The sequence below is a fragment of the Mustela putorius genome, unplaced genomic scaffold (assembly GCF_011764305.1).
Source record: "Mustela putorius furo isolate JIRA1106 unplaced genomic scaffold, ASM1176430v1.1 tig00000145_pilon_pilon_pilon, whole genome shotgun sequence".
Taxonomy (NCBI): domain Eukaryota; kingdom Metazoa; phylum Chordata; class Mammalia; order Carnivora; family Mustelidae; genus Mustela; species Mustela putorius.
Genome location: NW_025421294.1, coordinates 44900627 through 44922851, shown reverse-complemented (window position 1 = coordinate 44922851; position 22225 = coordinate 44900627). Strand labels below are relative to the sequence as shown.

Sequence of the window (22225 nt, the reverse complement as noted above, 5' to 3'; positions counted from 1 at the left end):
GAACAGACCTGTCAGGGCGAATAGGGATCAATTTTCTTATTAATTTTTTGCTTCCAGGCAAACTGGAGAGTACAAAGATCGTACCTATAAAATTTTCCATGTCAGCCATGACCCCACCCAATGCCACAGCCCCCCTCACTGTTAAAGATGTTCAGCTAATGTAAATGTAAATGAGACTAAAGAATTGGTTCAACAAATCAAGCTCCCCCTGAATTAACCCCTTTTCCCTTCTACAGTATGTTGTGTTCCAGCCCAAGGGTTCTTTAGCTGAACACATAAATGAAGTTTCACAGCCTTCCAAATCTGCTCTGCAGGCCGTGCCCAGGTGCTAACATTGTTCTTCCCCTGTGCCCACGTAGGAATTCCTCCTGGCATTTAAGATCATCATCTCCCTCAAGCCTTCCTGTCAGAAAAAGAACAGCCCTAAGTGAAATGCTGCAGATCAGTGAGTTGGTAAACCAGCTATGGAAACAGTGTGTTACAGCTGATCAGACCTCTGAAAATATCCCACTTTGAAGATGTAAGAATGAGAGAGACACATCTGAATTAGGACGCAGAGAAGCAATTGGTATGTGGGCAAGTTCAGGTGACCTTTTTAAATGACAAGAATTTTTCACTTCCGATCTCAGAAACAGCTTTCAAACCAAGTTTTGGTAGAGAGGCTATAAATTATGGTAATAAAATAGAATATAGCCAAGAACTACTCAGTGCAACTTAAGTGCCTGGCACTGAACTACCATGAATATCATGCATGGGATCATGTAATCCCTTGAAACCACCCTAACAGGTTGGTATTATTTTTACCTAATTTAAAATGCAGATTGATGGGGCTTCAAAGCTTTTGTTCTTTCAACATTAGACCACATGGCTTCAAAATGAAGGCCAAAAACCAATGCAAAGAGAATGGGTGTAAAGGGAGCTACACTTTTGAGGACAGACTATATGCTGGGTGCTCTATCAAGAAAGATATTCATAGTGGTAGGAGTACTCTGTGTATCACTGTGGCCTGTGTAGGAAAATGGCTCACAGTGAGATTCAATTCATAAGAGAGCCTGATGTACTTCTCTCAGGTAAAATAGACTTCTGGGTGACAGGATCTGATTCTGATTGTTTAACAGTACTAAATTTATCCAGGGACAAAGCATTAATCAGGGAGATGGAATGGAGAATGTTCTGTATAAGAAATGACAGCTCCTGCTTGAAGGAAGAAAGGAGGGCTTGTGCATAATCTAGTGTTTTCAAATGGACCACAGAGCTAAAAGGACACATGGAATAGATTAGACAGAGAAAAGCATTTTAGATTTTGGAAATTTTAGATTTTAGATTATAGAAACCTCCAAATAATTGTGGACTATATATAGGGGTGTGGATTGGTAGACTCACTTGGAGGAATCAATACTTCGTTATTTATGTTATTTAATAGTAGACTGTTATTCTTTAACTTTTTATGAAAGAACTACAGTTGACCTTTGAGAAGTCTTACGGCAGTAAAACTGGTATAAACTGATGGTTGGCCTTACCAAGTTTAAATATTTGAAAAGGTATAATTCATGTAAATGTTTAGCCTTTTTTTCACTGTGCAAGGGCAAAACCTGCCTAGGCTGGTATTTACTTTTCTAATTAGAAAAGCTTGAGTGATGTGAACAATTAAGATAATACAATACCTTTACAAGATAATTAATCTTTTCTTTGTGACTCATCCTACCACATCCCAAGCTGATAATGTTATTTACCTCCCAGTTAAGGGTATGTTAGAATGTAATTGGAGCCATTTGCTTTGACTATCAGAGGAGAAAAGATCATGCAATTTGCATCTCATATATTTAGAAATTAAAACTGAAGGACTGACCACTTGACACCACAGAAGTTCCTGAAATGAAGCCTGCTGAGCTCAATTTGTTGTGGCTGCTAAATGAATCCTCTCTCCAATTTGAATGCATGATGAAACTCCTATTAGAACACTGCACTGTAATAATTGACAACATAATGAAACTGCCAAAGACAAAATGCAAATACTTCTCTACTGACCCTTCAGAACTGCATTCTGTACTTAGAAAGAAGCAAGTGCCTGTGCTAGACAAGTAACATTCCCCTTTTTAGTTCCTCCCCTCTATCCATCAGGGACCACAGAGACACTCTTTTGGACACCCATTCCTTTAGAATCAGACAGTTGAGAGTTGGCAGTCCATAGTAGGTTGCACAATTTGGGATAGTATATACATTGAACTACCAACAATATTTGAAAGCAACTATTATCTTCTATCACTGATGTTTTATGAAAGAAATGTATTTTTAGAACTAAAAAATGAGAAGGCTATTATCCCAGTGTAATAATTTTATAGACTAATTTAGCTTCATTAAGCAAACAAGCTATAATTTCTTTTTCCTGGATTTGCGTCTGATCTGTGGAACCTTGGTAAGGCATCAGCACTGATCTTTGGAAGGAAATCACTAAGCTACACACTGCCTTTTTTTTTTTTTTTTTCATTTTTAATTAACCACTCAATCCACTATAATTTGGCCTCTGATCCTTTCAGGATCCATAATGAGTAATGTCTTTGGTTGCTGGCTCAATGGTCACTTGTCTCCTTTATGTGACTGGAGGTCCTAGCATTTGATACAAGTGATCTCTCCTTCATCTTGGAAAAGCTCCCTTCCTTCTGTTTCAAATACTCCACATACTCCTTGGAATTTATTCTGTGGAGTCATTTTTTTCTTACTCCTTCTGCAGTTTTGCACTTTATCATTGAAAGATTATTCTTCGGGGTTTTGTCCTAATTCTCTCTCTCTCTCTCTCTCTTTTTTTTTTTTTTTTTTTTTTTTTTTTTTTTTTTGTTTCTCTGCACACTCATCCTCAGTAACCTTGCTTATTCCTATGGCTTTAACTAATCACAAATGTTGACATTGAGGTGGCCCTTGCTTCTGAGTGTCAGATCCTCATCTCCGACCTTTAATATTGTCACTTGAATACCACAAAAAGCATTTCAAACTCTTTGAGTTCCCAAATGGAGCTCATATATCCCTATCCTCTTGTGAATGTGAGTAGAATTACTATTCTCCCATTGTCCAAGTTTTAAACCTAGATACCATCTTGACTCAATCACCAAGGCTTATTTTTCTGCCTCTGAAGTCAGGCTACCTTTACCTAGCACTTGGATTCCTTCAGTAGCTAGCTAGCCATGTTGTACTCCACTATTGTTTTCACCAAATCTTTCTGCTTACTGTAACCAGAACATGTTTTTAAGCTCACATCTGATGTTCCCCATGCTCTAATGGCTCCCCCATTACCTTTCTGATGATGCCCAGACTCCCTGATTTGACTTATAAAACCCTGTGCCACTCATGAACTTTTTCTTGCTTATATCTCCAGACGATTAATTATTCTATAATTTCTTTTTACTCACCTGCATTTAACATCAGACAACATTCAGTATTATTTCATACTCATATATGGTTATAATCAATGATTTTATTTTTCCTCAAACATTTTTGGAAACCAAGGGTATGTATTATAGAAGATTATTATGAGGCAATGAGATGGTATCTGTGATATTAGTCATGTTAGTGAACTACTTCCAGCCTCAGTTTCCTCATATGTCAGATGGAGAATATATTACTACCTACTTTTCTAGAATTGCTATTTGGATTGCATGAGATAATGGTCGTTAAGTGTTTAATACAATGAGTCTCATAGGGTTATTATAGTTTTTGAGTTTATGTATAAAGCATTTAAAGTAATATATAGTGCTCCCTGTAATTCTTCATACTTATATATAATCCTCCTCACATACTAAAAGTAAGCCTTATCTATTATTATCTGTCTTGGCCAATCTTACACTCCAAATAGGCAATAATAATTTCTTCCTCTTTGGGCTGTTCTCCCATCTAGAATGCATTCTTACTTCCCTCCTACTTGCTGATTGAAACTCCACTTATCTCTAGGTGAGTTAGTTTAGGTTCTTCCTTCTCCATGAAGCCTTCTCAGATGTCTGTTATTTCTTTGGATATTTTCTTTCTCAGAGCCCTCTTTCTCTTTTTTTTTTCTTTTAGATTTTTTTTTTTTTTAAATCTAAAGGGAGAGGGAGTGGGAGAGGGAGGAGCAGATTCCCCACTTAGCAAGCAGCCCGACCCAGGACCCATCCTAGGACTCCAGGTTCATGATCTGAGCCAAAGGCAGATGCTTAACCAATTGAGCCCCCCAGATGCCCCAGGATTTTATTTATTTATTTGACAGAGCAAGGGAGAAAGAACAAGCGCACATGCACACATATGCCAGTGGGAAGGGGCAGAGGGGGAAGGAGAAAGATTCTGAAGCTGACTCTGCACTAGGAGCCTGACACAGGGCCTCAACGTGGGACTCTGTCCCAGGACTGTGAGATCATGGCCTGAGCCAAAAACCATGAGTCAGATGCCCAAATGACTGAGACATTCAGGTCTGCCTCTTAGAGCTCTTCTGATAATTAGTGTCATAATACATACACTGTCTTAGTTCTTAAATTGTCTTAGTTCTTGTGCATAAAAAACTAAGCCCCTTCAGCCATCTCAAGCTGCATCTTGTGGATGACTGAGTACACAGTTGAACTGATTTCAGAGTAGCCTCTACAGTCCATTATACTTTTCCTGCCCACCTTCCTATCTTCAGCAGGTATTTTCAGTAGCAATTTCTAGATCCTTATTTTGAATTATTAGTTAATGATGATTCTGCAATACATTTTTTAAGCACAAAAAATGAGAAATGACACATTGAAGTCTTCTCTTTTTCTTTTACTTAAAATTGAAAAATCTATATTCTGTAGTTTATTCCAAAACAAAAATTACACACTGCTTCCTGAATCTTACCCTCTTTGGATGTTTTCTAGGTTTGTGATTACTTTCCATTTTCAAAATTTCTGCCTGGAATAGTTTTACAGGTTTCACCGTTTCTTGGGAAAGGAGAGATTTTTCACTACCTTATTGGGATGACAAATGTAAGCCTGCAGCATAATATAATTTCATTAACCACATTAAATGTTCAGTATCTCTCTTCTGCACTGATCGCTGTGGTGGATAGATACTCTTACCAAGGAAAAATTAAAGGTGGGGCTCTTGAGGTGATGGAATGTGGGAGGAAAATTTTCTTGTACTATTTCCTCTTAAAATTCTGACTTTAGAAACTAAATCACATCTCCACTGTGGAATGAGGACTTCCTTTACATTCTATCTTTCTACACAAGTCAGATATTATAAATTTCTTATTTCTCTTTCTAAACTTCCTTATCCTCTTATTCACCATTAAGAATTCTCTTGGGAAGAATGGCTTTTAGGTAATACTTTGCTTTGCATCAAAACCAGAAATCTAATCAGAGAGAGTCCTAAAAAAATCATGCAAATATTCACTTGAATATAGATATTCATCTCTTGCTTTTTGCTAGGATTGTTTGTGGTTGGTTTCAGAAAAGATTTGGGACTTATACCATGCTATGGACTAAGAGCATTTTTCATTTTATGCCTCCATCCTTTATGCCTCCATCTTTTATCCTTTATTGATGTCTTTGAAAATAAAAAAAAGGAGATGAGCTTTTTTGGTGTGAGTTTTATATTATGCAGTTCTAGCTTTTGCACAGTGTCCAAAAGGACAAGGAGTTGTTTTAAAGATACACTTCAATGTAAAGGACATTGAAGAGGGGTGTGCGTGTGTGTGTGTGTGTGCATGTGTGTATGTATGTGTTTGCTGAGTGGGGGTCAGTATGCAGGCAGGGCACAGATAGGGCTCTACTTTCCACCCAAAAATAGGCAAAGCAACTTAAGTTTATTTTGTTGTACTCTTTAATATATTGACTCCTTCATAAGATTGTTAAAGAATTCTGCAGCAAACGTTTAAAAAGACCAAATTTAAGAAAAATAATTTCAGCTGATCAAAACAGCATGGGATGTGTTGTCTGTGACTTAGCATGCTTTTGATAACAGTTTCCTAAAAGGAATTAGCATTTTGAATTTTTCAGACAGAACTACTTAAAATGTGGACTAAGTCTGTTACTCCTATGGGGCTTTCTTCTGTAGCTGGTATGGTGATTACTCTGTCACTTCTTTAATATCTGCCTTTTAATGAAGGACATGCAAGTGTGCCTATGGAATTTTTGTATTAACGTCAGAGTGATTTAAGAATGGACCATATTAAAAGAGGAAAAAAACCTCTTTTCCAGATTCAGCCTTCTATTTAATTCTGTGGCTAACGATAGAGCTGAGATGCCAGCTTCTCCTCCAGGCATCTCCAGGACCTTTGGGATAGAAGCAAGCATAGCCATGTATAAATCAGTGTGTCCATTTCTGGGCCACCTGCTTAACTGGAAGCACTGACCGTAGGCCATTTCCTTGGGTAGGAATGATGAAGTCAGGGCTTCCAATAATTGCATCTGATTACTGCTTCCAGTGTGAAGATAGAGAATGAAGCAAAATGAATAAGCATCCCCATCCCATGTGGGTTTATTTAATGGCAGAAATCATGGAGGAAGGGATCTGTGGTTTGGTTTGAGATTCCTCTTTAATTTATTCTCAATACAGTAAGCAAAATATTTTATTTTCAAAGTAGAAAATGATTTTTAGTATCTTTATTGTAGTAACCTTATGTACAAACAGTGCAATGGGCAGAAACTGCATAAGTGGGAGTCTTCAGAATTCCCTTCTTGTCATAGTGAAGGGTTACCCAAACTTATATATAAGAAGATCTCAGATGAATTATGGAGTTCAACATAGATGACTGCAAGTTTCAAGCATATATGTGTTCCATTTGCATTAAAACACTCTTTAATATTTCAACTGAAATCAACAGGATACTTGGGCTGAGGTTTAAACCATTTGCATGCAAGTCTGATCCTTACATGCAATAGAGATAATAGTATCCTATTAGCAAAGAGTGAATTGTATTTAAACAATAATTGCAGACAAACCACATGTAAATCAATATCCAAAAAAGGCATCAAGCTCCATACACTATTGATTTTCTGCCATGTTTTTCTTTAGGTTAATGCTCTGTAAATATGATTTACAGTGAGGTTTTAATGAGTCACATTCTTTGGATATGATGAAATTTTATGGAAGTCAAAAAGGTTTAATTGTAGTAGTACTGAGCAACTTTAAAACTGTGACAATGAAATTACCACAAAACTGAATTGGTTCAAGAGAGCTGATGGACGATGCACATGCAGAAAATTTATAAATATCCTCTGTTAACCTGGAAACAATTATTAGTTTTTATAAAGTTATGTGTATTTTATATGAGGAAAGTCAGACAATTTTGTTATTTTAAAATATAACTTAAAAATATTAAACAGGGAAAGGGCTGAGACTAGAAGTTGTTGTATAGATACAACAAACTCTACATGGGATGAGGGATAAAAATAGCAGGAGAGCTAGTTATTAGGTGTGCATATCAATGGAATTCTGTGTGGAATTTGATATGATCTGAACTCATAAACTAATTTATGGAATTCTTGCCATAATGAATCCACAAGCTTAAAGACAGGTTTGTGCTAATTTTGACTTGGTGGGAGAATTAGATATCAAGTGAAGATGAAGAAACTGAACCACGCTTTAATACCAGGGGTTAGCAGAAATCTTGGGAAGTTCTCAGGTGTTGAATATCTGTATTAGAATAATTTTTATCACAATATGAAGGTCAAAAAGAGCCCAGCTGCTATCTGGGTTAAATTGAGTTGAATTAAAACATGTTGATACTTTACCCCCTTGTTAAAAACTATAGACATAAAAATGTTTCACTCTAATGAGATAAAACATTAAATTTTACCTATTTGATATATACATAGGAATATTCTAAATAAGGCTATATAATCTATATACGTAAGTGTACAGGAAGATGATTAATAAGGCTTTACCATTATTTTAGTTACTAACACTTGGTCTATCTGATAAAATCTCTTGTAATTAAGTGTAAAGAAAGAGTACTGAGTTTGATCACTTGACTCCAGGAAAAAAAACAGACTAGAGCTAAAATTAATTTAAATTTCTTTATTCTGTAAAGTGATAGACTGATTTTATAATAATATGCCTTTAGGTGACCTTCATTACATTGACTGTAACATAATATCTTTTTCTTTAAATGATTCTTGAAATATTTCTGGATGTGTGCAGTATAATCTCATGTATTAAAACTAAGGAAGAAAAGTAAGCAGTAATTAATGAAAGATGTTTATTCTAAAATAAAGTATATTTCTAAATCAATCACAAGACAAAGGCATCCTCAAATCAACTACTGGGTATCACAGAAAATAAGATTAAAAAAAAAATTGAAAAGAGAGAAAAAGCATTCCTTATTTGCAGATTGTATGATAATCCACATATCAACTCCAGGAAAATTTACAGATAAACTTTAGCATTAATTATAGAGTTCAACAAGTTTGCAAGATATGAGATATATTTATCAAAGTCATCAGTTTCCTATATACTAGAAATAACCAATTAGAAAATAATAGAGATACTAAGAAAAAAATAGTAAAAAAAGTATAAAAGATTATATCTAACAAAATATGTACCAGGGTTTTATGGATCAAATTATAAAGCACTTTGGGAACATAAAAGTAAAACTCGAAATCAATACTTCAAAGTGATTTCAGTCAAAATTACAGTTGGATTTTTTATAACACATAACCAATTTTAAATTTAACCACTTCATATGAAAGAACACAAAATGGAGTACATGCACATCTCCCTGTCTTCCACTAAATATAGCTCAAAAGCCTGTAAATGATAGATAGAGGAAACATTAAAAACTGTGAAAGTTAGAGAAGATAGACCAGCTAGGAACTTGGGACCTGATGAGCCATATGGCAGTGTGTTTCTGGAGTTTTCTTTTTGCTTAATGTAACTTGGACAGGGTAATAAAGAGACTTTTAACCTAGAAATACCAGTTGGTACAGACAGATTTTTAAAAAAAGTCTGCTCTCCTTAGGATTAGGAAAGGGGCAGCCTAGCAATGCAGAAGACTTTTATTTTTTTAAATTTTATTTATTTATTTTAAAGTTTTTTTTAAAAGATTTTCTTTATTCACTTGACAGACAGAGATCATAAGTAGGCAGAGAGGCAGGCAGAGAGAGAGAGAGAGAGAGAAAGAGAGAGAGGAGGACACAGGCTCCCCGCTGAGCAGAGAGCCCAATGTGCGGCTTCATCCCAGACCCTGAGATCATGACCTGAGCTGAAGGCAGAGGCTTAACCCACTGAGCCACCCAGGCACTCTTATTTTTATTTATTTTTTAAGATTTTTTTTTTTTTAATCTCTATGCTGAATATGAGGCTTGAACTCACAACCCCAAAATCAAGAGTCACATGCTCTACAGACTAAGCCAGCCAGGCAGGATTCTTTTAGAGAACTCTACTCCAGCCAAAAACCCCCCAAAAACTGTGGTCCTACTCCTACTCCCATAAGCCACCAGAAAAGTAAAAACTAAAAGATTGCCAAGGCTGTGTGGAACAACCATATAGAACTTTCATCTGTTGTTGACGAGAGTGTAAGTTAAGTTAACCACTTTAGATAGCAATTTGGAAATACTTACTAAAGCTGAAGATGGAAATACACTTTAACATAGCAATTCTATGCTATATATATATTAGCATAGAATTAGGAAAGTATATATTCCTAGTTAATAAGTAATACTATGTCTAAGAAGACAAGTACAGGAATACTCTAGCACTTAAGGTGTGGTGGTTAATTTTAGGTGTCATCTTGACCTTGGGGTACCCACATATTTTGCTAAACATTATTTCTATGTGTGTCTGTGAGGGTGTTACAGAATGAGATTAGCATTTGAATCAGTTGATTGAGTAAAGCAGATAAATCACCCCAGGGTAGGAGGGCATATCATCCAATCTTTTGAACTCTTCAATAGAACAAAAAGGCAGGGAAAGGGAGAATTCACATTCGGCCTATTCTGCCTGACTACTTGAGCTAGGACATTGGTCTTCTCCTGTCCTTGGGCTGAGACATAAACTGTCATCTTGTGGTGTGTGTGTGCATGAAATGTATATATGTGTATTTGTGTGTGTATATATATATATATATATATATCCAAAGATCAATCCTACTTCTATAGGATGGATTGATAGATAAATATACACACACACTATTGATTCTGTTTCTCTGGAGAACATGACTGGAAAAATTCATCTTTTTAAAGGGAGGATGTAAATGTATCAGTGCTTATCAACTGAAAAAATGCATGTATGAAATATTTAAACAAGGTAATATATAATACACCCATTATAATAAACTAGAACTATCAAGATACAGGTCTCAAAACCATATTGAGTAACAAAGGTGAATGTATATGCAGTACAACAGTATTTATGTAACACAAAGTCTATATATTTTTATGCATATATATCAATAATAGAAAATATGTATATGATTATATTATGCATGTAACAAGAAATAAATCAAATTTAGAAGGTGTTAGAATATTATTGAGGAATGTTATTCAGATGCCTTTACTTAGATCTGCAATGTTTAAGTTCTTCAAAAATAATCTAAAATGGAATTTCTGATCAGGTGAATAACTTACAAGATTCCAAACCAGGAATAATGTAAATCCTGGACATGGTGCAAAAGGCAAATTTTGAAGGCCATAGGTAGTGAACAGAGGAGACAGGCTCTGATGAACAAAGCATGCATGGTATAGGGGGGTTGAGAAGCTAAAAAAAAAAAATTTCTAGTCTTTACAGTTTTAAGGCAGAACAAAGTGCAATAAGTATCATGTGGACAATGTGATAGAACTCTGGTGGAAGCCATGACAGCTGAAAGGGGTGACAGAATTCCAGAAGGAAAAGAACTAGAGAGATAATCAGTTCTATTTTATGCACATCTCTGCCTAACTCCTGCACCCAAAATTTGTGAGATAGATACAAAGAAGTTCAACTTAAAACAAGAGACCTGAACTGAGAACAAAACAATTGTCCCTGAAATAGTGTGAATAGTTCAAATCCAGTCAATAAAATTCCTAGAAAAAATAAAAGAAACTATACTCATAGAAGAAAAGTAACAGAATCTAAAATATCTGCCATTTAAAATACATAATGTCAAGGATATAAACCAAAATTACACAACATACAAAGAAGCAAAACAAAAAAACCATATTCTCAAATGAAATCAACCAAGTTCAACCCTGAGATGAACCAGATATTGAAAAGAGCAGGCAAGGATTTTAAAGCAGCTTTAATAACTGACTTAAATGAACTATGAGAAAATATGCTTATAATGAAAGAGAAAATTTAGCCAGTAAATAGAAGTGTCATCTGAAATTGAAAAAAAAAAAAAAATTGACTGGATGGACAGCCACATGGAGACAACAAAGAAAAGAGTAATTGAATTGGAAGACAGAAGAGTAGAAATTAGCCAAGATGAGGAACATAGAAAATGAGACTTAAAAGCATGAAGATGAAGCCTGCTAGTTAATGTCAAGTATTTCAATAGGTGGGGGCACCTGGGTGGCTCAATCAGTTAAGTATCTGACTCTCAGCTCAGGTCTTGATCCTCAGGGTCATGACTTTGGGCCCCACACAGACTCCCAACAGAGTGTGGAAAAAAATTTTTTTTCAATAGGTGTATGACTGAAATATCAGGAGAGATTGATTAGAACAAAACAAACATTTGAAGAGTAATTGAATAATATTTTTCAAAGTTAATGGAAAAAGTGTACTGATAAAAGAAGCTTAACAAGTATCAAAGACAATAAACACTATGGTTTATGCCTTATGCTGAGGCACAATATAGTGAAACTGCTGAAAGCTAAAGTTAAAGAGCATACATTGAGAGTAACAAGAGCAAATGACAAATGAGCAAAACCAGTATAAGCAAAAAAGCATAAATACAGAAAACCCCAAGAACATTGCATGAGGGAGATCAATGTGTCAACTACTATCTGACTTCTCTCACAAGCCATGGAGACCAGGAGGGAGTGGAACATCATTTAAGCACTTTGAATAAATCAGCTCACTGACTTCTGGCTTTCAAAGGTTCTGATGAGAAATCTGCTGATAATTTTGTGAAGGACCCATTTATATGTGACAAGTCACTTCTCTATTGCTGCTTTAAATATTCCTTTGGTCTTTCTGAAGTTTGATTATGATGTGTTTTGGTGTGGGTCTCTGAGTTGATCTTACTTAGAGTTTATTGAACTTCTTGAATGTTCATGTTCATGCTTTCATCACATCTGGGGAGTTTTCAGTCATTATTTCTTTAAACATTCTCTCTGTTCCTTCCTCTCTCTTCTCTTGGGTCTGTCACAAGGTATATGTCAGTGTGCCTATGGTGTCCCACTTGTGGCTTAGACTCTTAACATTTCTTCGTGTTTTTGTTTCTCTTCCTTTGCCATGATGATTTCCATTGCCTTTTCAGTTCATTGAATCCTTTTCTGCCTTGTCTAATCTGCCTTTTAATTTCTGTAGTGAAATTTTTCATTCATGTTATCTATTTTTCATCTCCAGAATATCTTTTTGGTTTCTTCTTACATTTTCTGCTACTGCACTGATAGTTCCATTTTGTTCATACATTATTTCTTGACTCTTTCTGTATCTTCCTTTAGTTCTTTGAACATCTTTAAAGCAGTTCCTTTAAATGATGGTAGGTCTACCATCAGGTCTTTTTCAGGAACAATTCCTGTTGGTGTATTTTTTTTTCTTTTGAATGTGTCATTTTTCCCCCTTTGTAAATCTTGTGGATTAAAAAAAAAAACCCTACATAATCTAATAAATTTTGTGTTTAATTATGGAAATTGTATTCTAGCCCTTCCCCAAGGTTGGCCATTTGGGGGGGATTCTTTTGGTTTATTGCCTTCTTTCCTGGCTGGCTGGCTGCCTGTCCTCCTTCCTCCCTTCCTTCCCTGTACCAAGGATAAGTCTTAGGTATAAATTTAAGATCTTTTTAAGTCTTCTCTGAGCCTGTTCTTTCTGTGGGCATGTGTGGTAGCATTCTAAATTTCCTAGTATATGAACTTGCTTTTAAGTGTCCTGGTCTATAATGTCTGGCTCCCAACAGAAATAACAAAAATAAAGGGTGTGGGAAGGAGGAGCAATGACCTTTTCAATTTCCTGGAATTTACTCTATCCAGAGAGTGAGAGGGCTTGCAACAATGGAGGGAGGTTCAGAAACAATGGTTGCCTGTCTCTTGGTCTGAACCTTAGGTAAGAAGCAGCAATCAGTGATCAGAGCACATACTCCTGGTATTTGAAGGACAAAGTCTTTTTTGTCCACCTTGGTCCCTAAAACTATATATAAACTGCTCTTGGAACTCATGCATAGGACTCTGTCATGGGGTTGGGGATAGTTAACTACTACTTGTACAAAGGGGGATAAGTAACTACTACTGTACAAAGCACTGAAATTAAATATAGCTGACCATCTAACCCTTTCTCTATAGGTTGTAAGCCTTCAACAAAGCCCAGAGATCCAAAATAGTTACATCAGAGTGATTCTGCTAGTACAGTTATTGTCTAGGTGGGGACACAGACAGATTCCTAATATTTTCAACTCTGCCACTTTCCCAGAGTCCTTAAATTGTCATGTCATTGAATTGACCTCATGAAAGCCCTGATTCCAAAATAGAATGAGTAAAAGCATAGGCAAGAAAATTCTGGTAATTTAGGTCTGTAAACAGACCTTATCCTCTCTCATCCTCAGAAGAGAGGAGCATTTAAGACTACCTTTATGGGATTGGATTTAACACTTTTTTCCCCCTCACTATCATTCAGTGATAACAGCTTATCATTAAAGAGTTTTGAGCTGTGCCCTTAAGGTATTGTTAGGACATTTGGTAAAAACTTAGTCGAGAAATTTGGCATAAAGATAGTAATGCTTTGGAAACATCAGAAGTTTTAAAAAAGAGAATGAACAAATCAGTTCAAATATACCTCTAAATGGTTACTTTTTTTTTCCCTTCAGCAATAAATAGGATCTTTAAAAATATACATATACACATTGAAGAAGTAGGCAAACTTTGAATGTGTGTAAATTTTAAGTATTTGTCTAGCCATCCATAGTATTTTGGATTTTTATTTCATTGTATACACAATATGAATTTGAGACATCGTTTGAAATTTTAGTTGAACATGGGCAGAGTAATCAACAATACCTAAAACAGAGTAAATATGTAATATATATCAAAGGGATAGATGAGTGACTGATCCATTTTTGTAGCTTTTGGTGTTAAACAAATATTTGTTTTGAACTTAAGCATCATTTCAACATCATTTATGTGATTCGGTTACTTTGGTAATCTGGAAGGCTGCGGGGGTCATGAATGAAAGAATGAGAAAGAGAAAGATAAAATCAAATCAACAAAGGACAACTGCAAAGAAAAATACCCAATCACATTTTTTTTCACATTGTTTTCCAAGATCCCTCTTTCTTATTAATAAAATAAATCACGAAGAACACCATTTATATATGCCTGTGACATCTAAATGGTAGGAGACAGAATCAAGGGAAAGCTATAACATCTATCCAGATTTATAAGTAATTTGGAGTTCTATCAGAAAAGCCACACTGTATTTTCACATATTTTTCAAGGTCACTGTGTTAATTAATTGCATTCAGCCTGGTATATCATTGCAATAAAATGCTAAGATTGTACATTTCTACTCCTAAATTATCAATGACGGCTAATTTTCTGAGAATATTTGAAGGGGATTTAACCAATTTGGTTTTTTATTTTTTGTTTTTTAAATTCTGTTTCTTTATGACAGGTATGATTTAAGATTGTACTTCTTTTCAATTTCTTTACATTGAAGTGACTGCACCATGTGGGAAAAATCCACCTGACTGTGACTATAAATGTCAAGCAACACAACTCAACTACTTTTCTCTGTGGAATATTGTTGCTCTCTTCTTTCTTTCAAGTCAAGACTTTCTATGAACTTATGTGTAAATAGCTTTGTATTTTATGTCCTTCCTTTATTTTCTGAATTTTCTAAAAAAAAAATTTCGGTTGGTAAACCATGAAGTTATAGTTGAGAGAATTTTTCACCATGAATAATGTTAAATGTCCTTTCCACAGAGAAATATTGTCAGGAAGTCTGGGGATCTCACCATAGTTTAGAGAACATAAAATTAGAATGGTACTAGTTATCTGGACACCTGGTTACCTGACTATGGCCACACTGATTTTTCAGTTTCTCTGAACAGCAGAATTCTCTCTTACCTTAGGGCACCTGCATATACTGTTACCTGCTTTTGATTGCGGTTGTTGTTTTTTAACAGTATATAATTGTACTTTTATTTTTTTTAAGTGTCAAACTTTTATTTTTAATTTTTAATTTTTTTATTGACACATAAATGTATTATTTGTTTCAAGGGTACAAGTCTGTGATTCATCAGTCATATGCAATTCATAGCACTCATAGCACATACTCTCCCCAGTATCCATCACCCGGCTACCCCATCCCTCCCACTCCCCTCCTCTCCAGCAACCCTCAGTTTATTTCTTAAGATTAAGAATCTCTTATGGTTTGTCTCCCTCTCTAGTTTCATCTTGTTTCATTTTTTCCTCTCTTCCCCTATGAGCCCCCTGCCTGCCTTTTCAAATTCCACATATCAGTGAGATCATATGGTAATTATCTTTTTCTGATTGACTTATTTCACTTAGAATAATACCCTCTAGTTCCATCCACATTGTTGCAAATGCAAGATTTCATTTTTGATGGCTGCATAACATTCCATTGGGGTGTGTGTGTGTGTGTGTGTGTGTACACATACATATATACCACATCTTCTTATCCATTCATCTGTTAATGGACATCTAGGTGCTTTCCATAGTTTGGCTATTGTGGACATTGCTGCTGTAAACATTGGGGTGCATGTACCCTTTCAGATCACTACATTTGAATCTTTGGGGTAGATAACCAATAGTGCAATTGCTGGGTTGTAGGGTAGCTCTATTTTCAACTTTTTGAGGAACCTCCATACTCTTTTCAGAGTGGCTATACCAGCTTGCATTCTCACGAACAGTGTAGGAGGGTTCCCCTTTCTTTGCATTCTCGCCAACATTTGTCCACCTCACACCAGTCAGAATGGCTAAAATTAACAAGTTAGAAAACCTGTCCTTTTTGTCTTCAGAACTTCTCATGGCTTTCCTTCCCCCTCAGGCTTCAGGGCTTAGATTAAATCTCATCACATTAAGGACATTTTTCTGACTACCTTATCTAAAGTAAATTCCCTGTTACTCTTTGTTAGACCCTTATTTGTTTCCTTTATAGCTGTTGTAACACTCTATACCTGTTTTATTTGTTGAATTATTTTTATTTTCTATTTTTGGTCTTTTACACAAGAATACCAATTATATCAGGTTAGGGACCATACCTAACCAATTTATTATTTTTATTCCCCAACAACTTGTCTGGTTTCATACATACAGTAAATCCTAAATAAATCTTAACAAATTAGTAAGTAAAGATGAAAAGAAATGCAATCAACTCATTTAGAGAGGCATTTGAAGAGTGGTGGGTAGGTAGATTTTGATTTCATTTTTATTTGCTCAGATAGTTTTACATATTTACGTGAGTCAAAATAGAGTAGATGATACTAAAATAACAACCAACTCTTTGGCATAAATCTCAAAGATTATGTCTTTCTACCATGAAGCCCATTTTGAGCCTGGGAAACAGTCCATGTGCTTGTCACATGTTGGGGCGCCTGGGTGGCTCAGTGGGTTAAAGCCTCTGTCTTCAACTCAGGTCATGATCCCAGGGTTCTGGGATCGAGCCCCGCATTGGGCTTTCTGCTCGGCAGGGAGCCTGCTTCCCTTCCTCTCTCTCTGCATGCCTCTCTGCCTACTTGTGATCTCTGTCTATCAAATAAATTTTAAAAAGTCTTAAAAAATTTTTTTAAACACATGTAGCATTGTGCATTCATATAAACACATGCTTACATGATTGCAGTGGCAGAAGAATAGAAAGGGATAGAGAACTAGAAAAGTAATGTTTCTATCTGAAAGTTATATATGTGGCTTTCCACATTTTATTGGTCAGAGCATGTGGTATGGCCATACTTTGCTTCAGTAGGGTGAGACAGTATAGTCCTACCATGTATCTAGAAGGAGATAAGAACCAGGTAGCAGGATGTCTACCACACTGAACAAATTGGATAACATACTCTGCAGAGCTCATTCTTTCATTTAGTCCATGAAAAACTACTGTGTGCCTTGAGAGATATGTAGGGGCAATAGATTTCTTATCCAGCCTTCCATATTTTCTCTGGTCACTAGAGAACCACTGAAGTACTGCTGAAGTAGTGTTAACTTAAATTATGCAGTCCATTACAGTTAAGTATAATACAGAGTGATGATACACAGTGATTAAGTAATATAATGAGTAATAACACAAGTAAGAGCTCTATTAAATCAACCAGATATATGCAACTCATAAAGTTTGTAGTTTTCCTGGAAAAAATAATGGTCTATTCTTTCCAATTAATTTTGCTGTGAACTTAAAATGGCTATAAAAAATAAATTTTTAAAAATTGTGAATGAAAAAACTAACATTTACTGAGGGGCCCTAAAAATAAGAAAAAGAAAACCCTCCTGTAGCACAGAGGGGAAATTGCATAAATAAAAGTTGATTTAGAATTGGCTTACACATAGAAGAGAGGACCACACAAATGTAAGATTACATAGTAAGGGGCAGGTTACAAGGTAGTGGAACTGAATGACTTCCAGAACAATTGGAATTGTATTTCGTAATCAGTGAGAAGTCACTGAAGGAAAGATGGAGTAAACATTATGCAAATCAGACTTTAAAAATTGAGTGATCACTACCAACTCATTTAGCTATAAAGTGAAAGAGTTGGGGTTTGAACTAGTGGACCTAAATACAAACATCTCCGTCCTTAATACTACTTTATATTGTGTCTCAGATTGAAGGAGATGGAAACTAAAGTTGGAAGAATATTCTAGAAGTATCATGATAAAGTAATTGAAGGCTAGCCATAGAATATAAAGAAAAAAGATCTCTCAAAGCAGTGTACAACTTAGTATATCCAGTCATTTCTAAGAAAACAAAAAGTAACCAAATTCTCTTTAGTAAATAAAATGTTAAGGGAATTCTCCCAAAGGAGTCTGTCTTTAGCTGTAGGTAATGAAGAGCTTGAAACAACACTAAGTTATTTCTGGGCACACCCACAGGCATTAAGAACTATTTAAAATATTCCCTTTGACACATTCTCCATAGACTCAATTAAAAACTGCTATTAAAATTTCTACTAGTACGTGGGGCAGATGCTTTGCAGGTTTCCATGGAAGTTGCCCCCAAGAAACAATTTTGTTTCTAGAGACCAAATATGTCTTATTACCCAAATAACTATGTCTTTCTTTTAACTTTACTTCTTTGAGTTCTGTTTTCAGAGAGAGACAGAGACCGTGTGTGTGTATGTGTACACATACATACATAGAAAGAGGGAGGAGAGATTTTACCCAATGTGACCATTACAATGAAAGTAATGGGACAGGTTTTACTAGAAGAATAAAATTAGGGGCGCCTGGGTGGCTCAGTGGGTTAAGCCTCTGCCTTCAGCTCAGGTCATGATTTCAGGGTTCTGGGATCGAGTCCCACATTGGGCTCTCTGCTCACCAGGGAGCCTGCTTCCTGCTCTCTCTCTCTGCTTGCCTCTCTGCCTACTTGTGATCTCTCTCTGTCAAATAAAGAAAATCTTAAAAAAAAAAAAAGAATAAAATTAACCTGGTAAAAATATGGTGGTTGTTGCTTTTTAAAATATCATGACTCTAAAGTTGTACTCTGAATGCTGCTTTCTAAATGATATGATGAGAGTTGGGAGAGCTGGGTGTGCTAACACATCATTGTGTAACATAGGGTAAGCCACTTGGGGGTGGTGCTTTAGATGACACCTGGGGAAAGCAGTTACTGGCAATTCTGAGAGGAAAGTACAATTGTACTGTGTAGTATTAGTATTTAAGTACCCTCAATATGCTAAGATTTTATAAAAATTTTGAATCTTGACCCAAATAAAAGTATTTGTTAAAACATATAGAGATCTTTATGTGTACCAGGCCCTGTTCTAAACAGTCTATATTAACTAACTCATTTTATATGTGCTACATATATAATGACAATCCCATTATCTTAACTCAGAATGCCATAAGAGAATACCATAGTCTGGATGGCTTAAACAACAGAAATTTATAATTTATTTTTGCATGGTTCTGGGTTGGAAAACTGAAGTCATGCATGTTGAGAAGACTTACTGAAATTTCTAAAAAGTAAATGCCAAGGACTGTAAATAACATATTAGCACCTTTGACCAAAATTTTGTTGCTTGTTAAGGGTAAGCTGAACTGTGCAAAGAACCTTAGATTTTGTAATTGAAGGGTTTTTTCTTGAAAATGACTAAATCACCAGCAGCGGAATAAGAAGAACCAGATTGAAAGCTGAGGAGCATGATGAGAAACTATTCTTACAATGGTTAAGGTATTAGTTTGCTATTTTGCAGAAGATTTGTAGGAATTAAAGATGTATTATGGTGAAAATATTTCCTTAGGGTTTACTCTTCAGAATTGTTCTTTCATGGATAAAAGATTATTAAAAATTAAAATCTGAATGTTTTATCAGGCTTTATTTGATTTGATGTATTTAAGAGAAGCAGGATCTGATGAGAAGAGTAAACATTTGAGAGTGTTTTCCTAAACTAACTATGTCAGTAGAAGAACCAGATTGGTCAGTTTAAGAGTAAAATTTCTTACGCTAAGAAACATCAAGGATGTCTTTCTATTTTTGCTTTAAAAAATATCTATGTATAGGAAAAAATAATTTAACTTGTGGCGAAAAGGGAGAACTAATAAATTTGAGAGTGAACATATTCCTCCATCAAAAAGAACTATTGGAAGTGGCAGTTTCATGTTGCTTAACTGATTTTATTAATCTCTGGAAAGCTTTTGTCTTCAAGCTCTGCTCGTGTTTCCTAATCCTGCAATAGAATAATAATAAATAAGCAACTTCGGTTTCATCTAATCAGAGCCAAAATGGTACCAATGTTAGCAATATTTATTGTAGTCTGAGAAATTCTCTTCTGAACATATTCTTTTGCCTATGGTAGTTGATTAAAAAATAGGAACTAAAATCTGTGGTTTAAAAATATTAAAAATAAATTAAGCTCCTAAGCATGACATCTAAGTATGGAAGTTTCTTCCTGAGTCTAGTGAGTTTATAGTTCTTAAATACACTTTAAAATTATGAAAGTCGGGCGCCTGGGTGGCTCAGTGGGTTAAGCCGCTGCCTTCGGCTCAGGTCATGATCTCAGGGTCCTGGGATCGAGTCCCGCATCGGGCTCTCTGCTCAGCAGGGAGCCTGTTTCCTCCTTTCTCTCTCTGCCTGCCTCTCTGCCTACCTGTGATCTCTCTCTGTCAAATAAATAAATAAAATCTTTAAAAAAAAATTATGAAAGTCACCTGACATGTCAAAATTTTCTTTCTGGTCAGCGACATGATGAACCTTTGGATTACCTATTTAGAATTCTGTTAAGTTTGTTTGGTGTTGAAAGTCATAGTTTACAGGGCCTGGTTATTTTGTGATATTAATGAGCTAGATAAGTCTAGATTTCAGCCTTAATTCTTTGGAAGATTTATATAGAGGTACTTGGTTTGACTGTAAGTTGATTCTTTGTTTCTGGTTAAATATGACTTAAGTCAAACTTGATGAGAAATTGAGGACTTTTATGACTCAGGAATTAATTTATTCAGAGCCTACTGGGTAAGAGCTTCTCTCAGTTAGATCTTATGTTCATGATAATTCCTTTTGGAAATTCAGTTGCTAAAATAGAAAGTCATTTTTAAAGGTACAGCTGATAACCTATATAGAGAACTCTGAATGGGTGTTTCTTTTAAGCATTGATGATTAAAGGATTGAATTCAAGGCTTTTAGTGTATTATATATACTAAGGACAGAGGGCAATCTCTTAATCATGTATTTGAAGAAAAAAGTAAAGTCTTTATAAAAGATCTCAGGAGGAGGCTGACTGACATTTTATATTTGTGCATTGATTTTTCCTGTAGAAGAAATGGAATAAAATAACAGAATGGTAACAGGATAATGGAATGAAAAATATTTTATTGAATATATATTTTTCAAAATACTTAATTATAGGCTTATCTGAAGAATATTAATCATGTCTATCAAGAATAAAGCATATTAAACATGAAACATTGGCTCTGGGGAGTTGTAGTAGAAAATATGTAAATGTGTGTATAACATACAAATTCATATAGTCATACATATATATTCATAAACTTAATTTGGAATGTCATGTTACTTTTTGTTTAGTCTTCACTAAAGTAATAAGGAATAAGAAACCTATACATTGTAGTTCTAAAATATTTCAAAGGAAGAGAGCATTTTTGGAAAGGACTTATTCAGTTGAGTCATTCTATTTTTGCAAATAATAGTTACCTCTCCTAACTGAATATCACTAAAATGGATTAGCTTCTTCCACTGCACCTAATAATCATGTTCTAGAAAAATGTAAGAAAATACTTATTACCATCAGCACATTTTCCTTTGTCCCAAATTATTTAGTCAGAATATAGCTAGGAAAAATAGTGTTCAAAATATCAAAGCAGTAAACTTCTCCCCAAAATACTGATTATTGGGACAGTAGGTTAAATAAAATATGCTGGACCCTAAGCTTATAACTTTAATCCATTTTCATGATTTCCAGAAGGAGGAAGCTGTTTTTAGGGCCAGTTAACAGTTTAGAGGATGTGCGTTTGCAGATTCTGGGTCTGCTGATTTAGTGATGCCCTCTCAGGGATCTCAGTGAGTCCTGAGGAGTCCTGGGGAGCTGTCCCAACCTTGGATGTGCCATTAAAACAGATGGCCATGCATGAATAGTACTTGGAGTAAGTACTCATTACTTAGTAATGCAAATGCAATCCTAGTCATAATCTTCACTAGAAACATCCTTGGAATACATTTTATTTTTATTTATTTTTATTTTTTAAAAGGTTTTATTTATTTATTTGACAGAGACACAGCGAGATAGGGAACACAAGCAGGGGGAGTGGGAGAAGAAGCAGGGAGCCCAATGTGGGGAGCCTGATTCAGGACCTTGGGATCATGACCCTCACCAAAGGCAGATGTTTAAGGACTCAGCCACCCAGGCACCCTGGGATACATTTTAAATAACAAATGTATTTAGAAACACCACCATTCCCTTTGAAAAGAGCTGTAAGGGAAGGTTTTA

General features: G+C 35.4%; 1 long non-coding RNA gene across 1 annotated transcript in view; it reads left to right on the top strand.

Moving 5' to 3' along the window:
• The first annotated feature begins 364 nt into the window (after nt 1–364).
• Nucleotides 365–22225, top strand: part of LOC101687352 — a 55948-nt gene continuing 34087 nt past the window's right edge. Inside the window, exon 1 of the long non-coding RNA XR_198362.3 lies at nt 365–568. This is a non-coding gene — a long non-coding RNA (uncharacterized LOC101687352). The remainder of the gene's footprint in view (nt 569–22225) is intronic.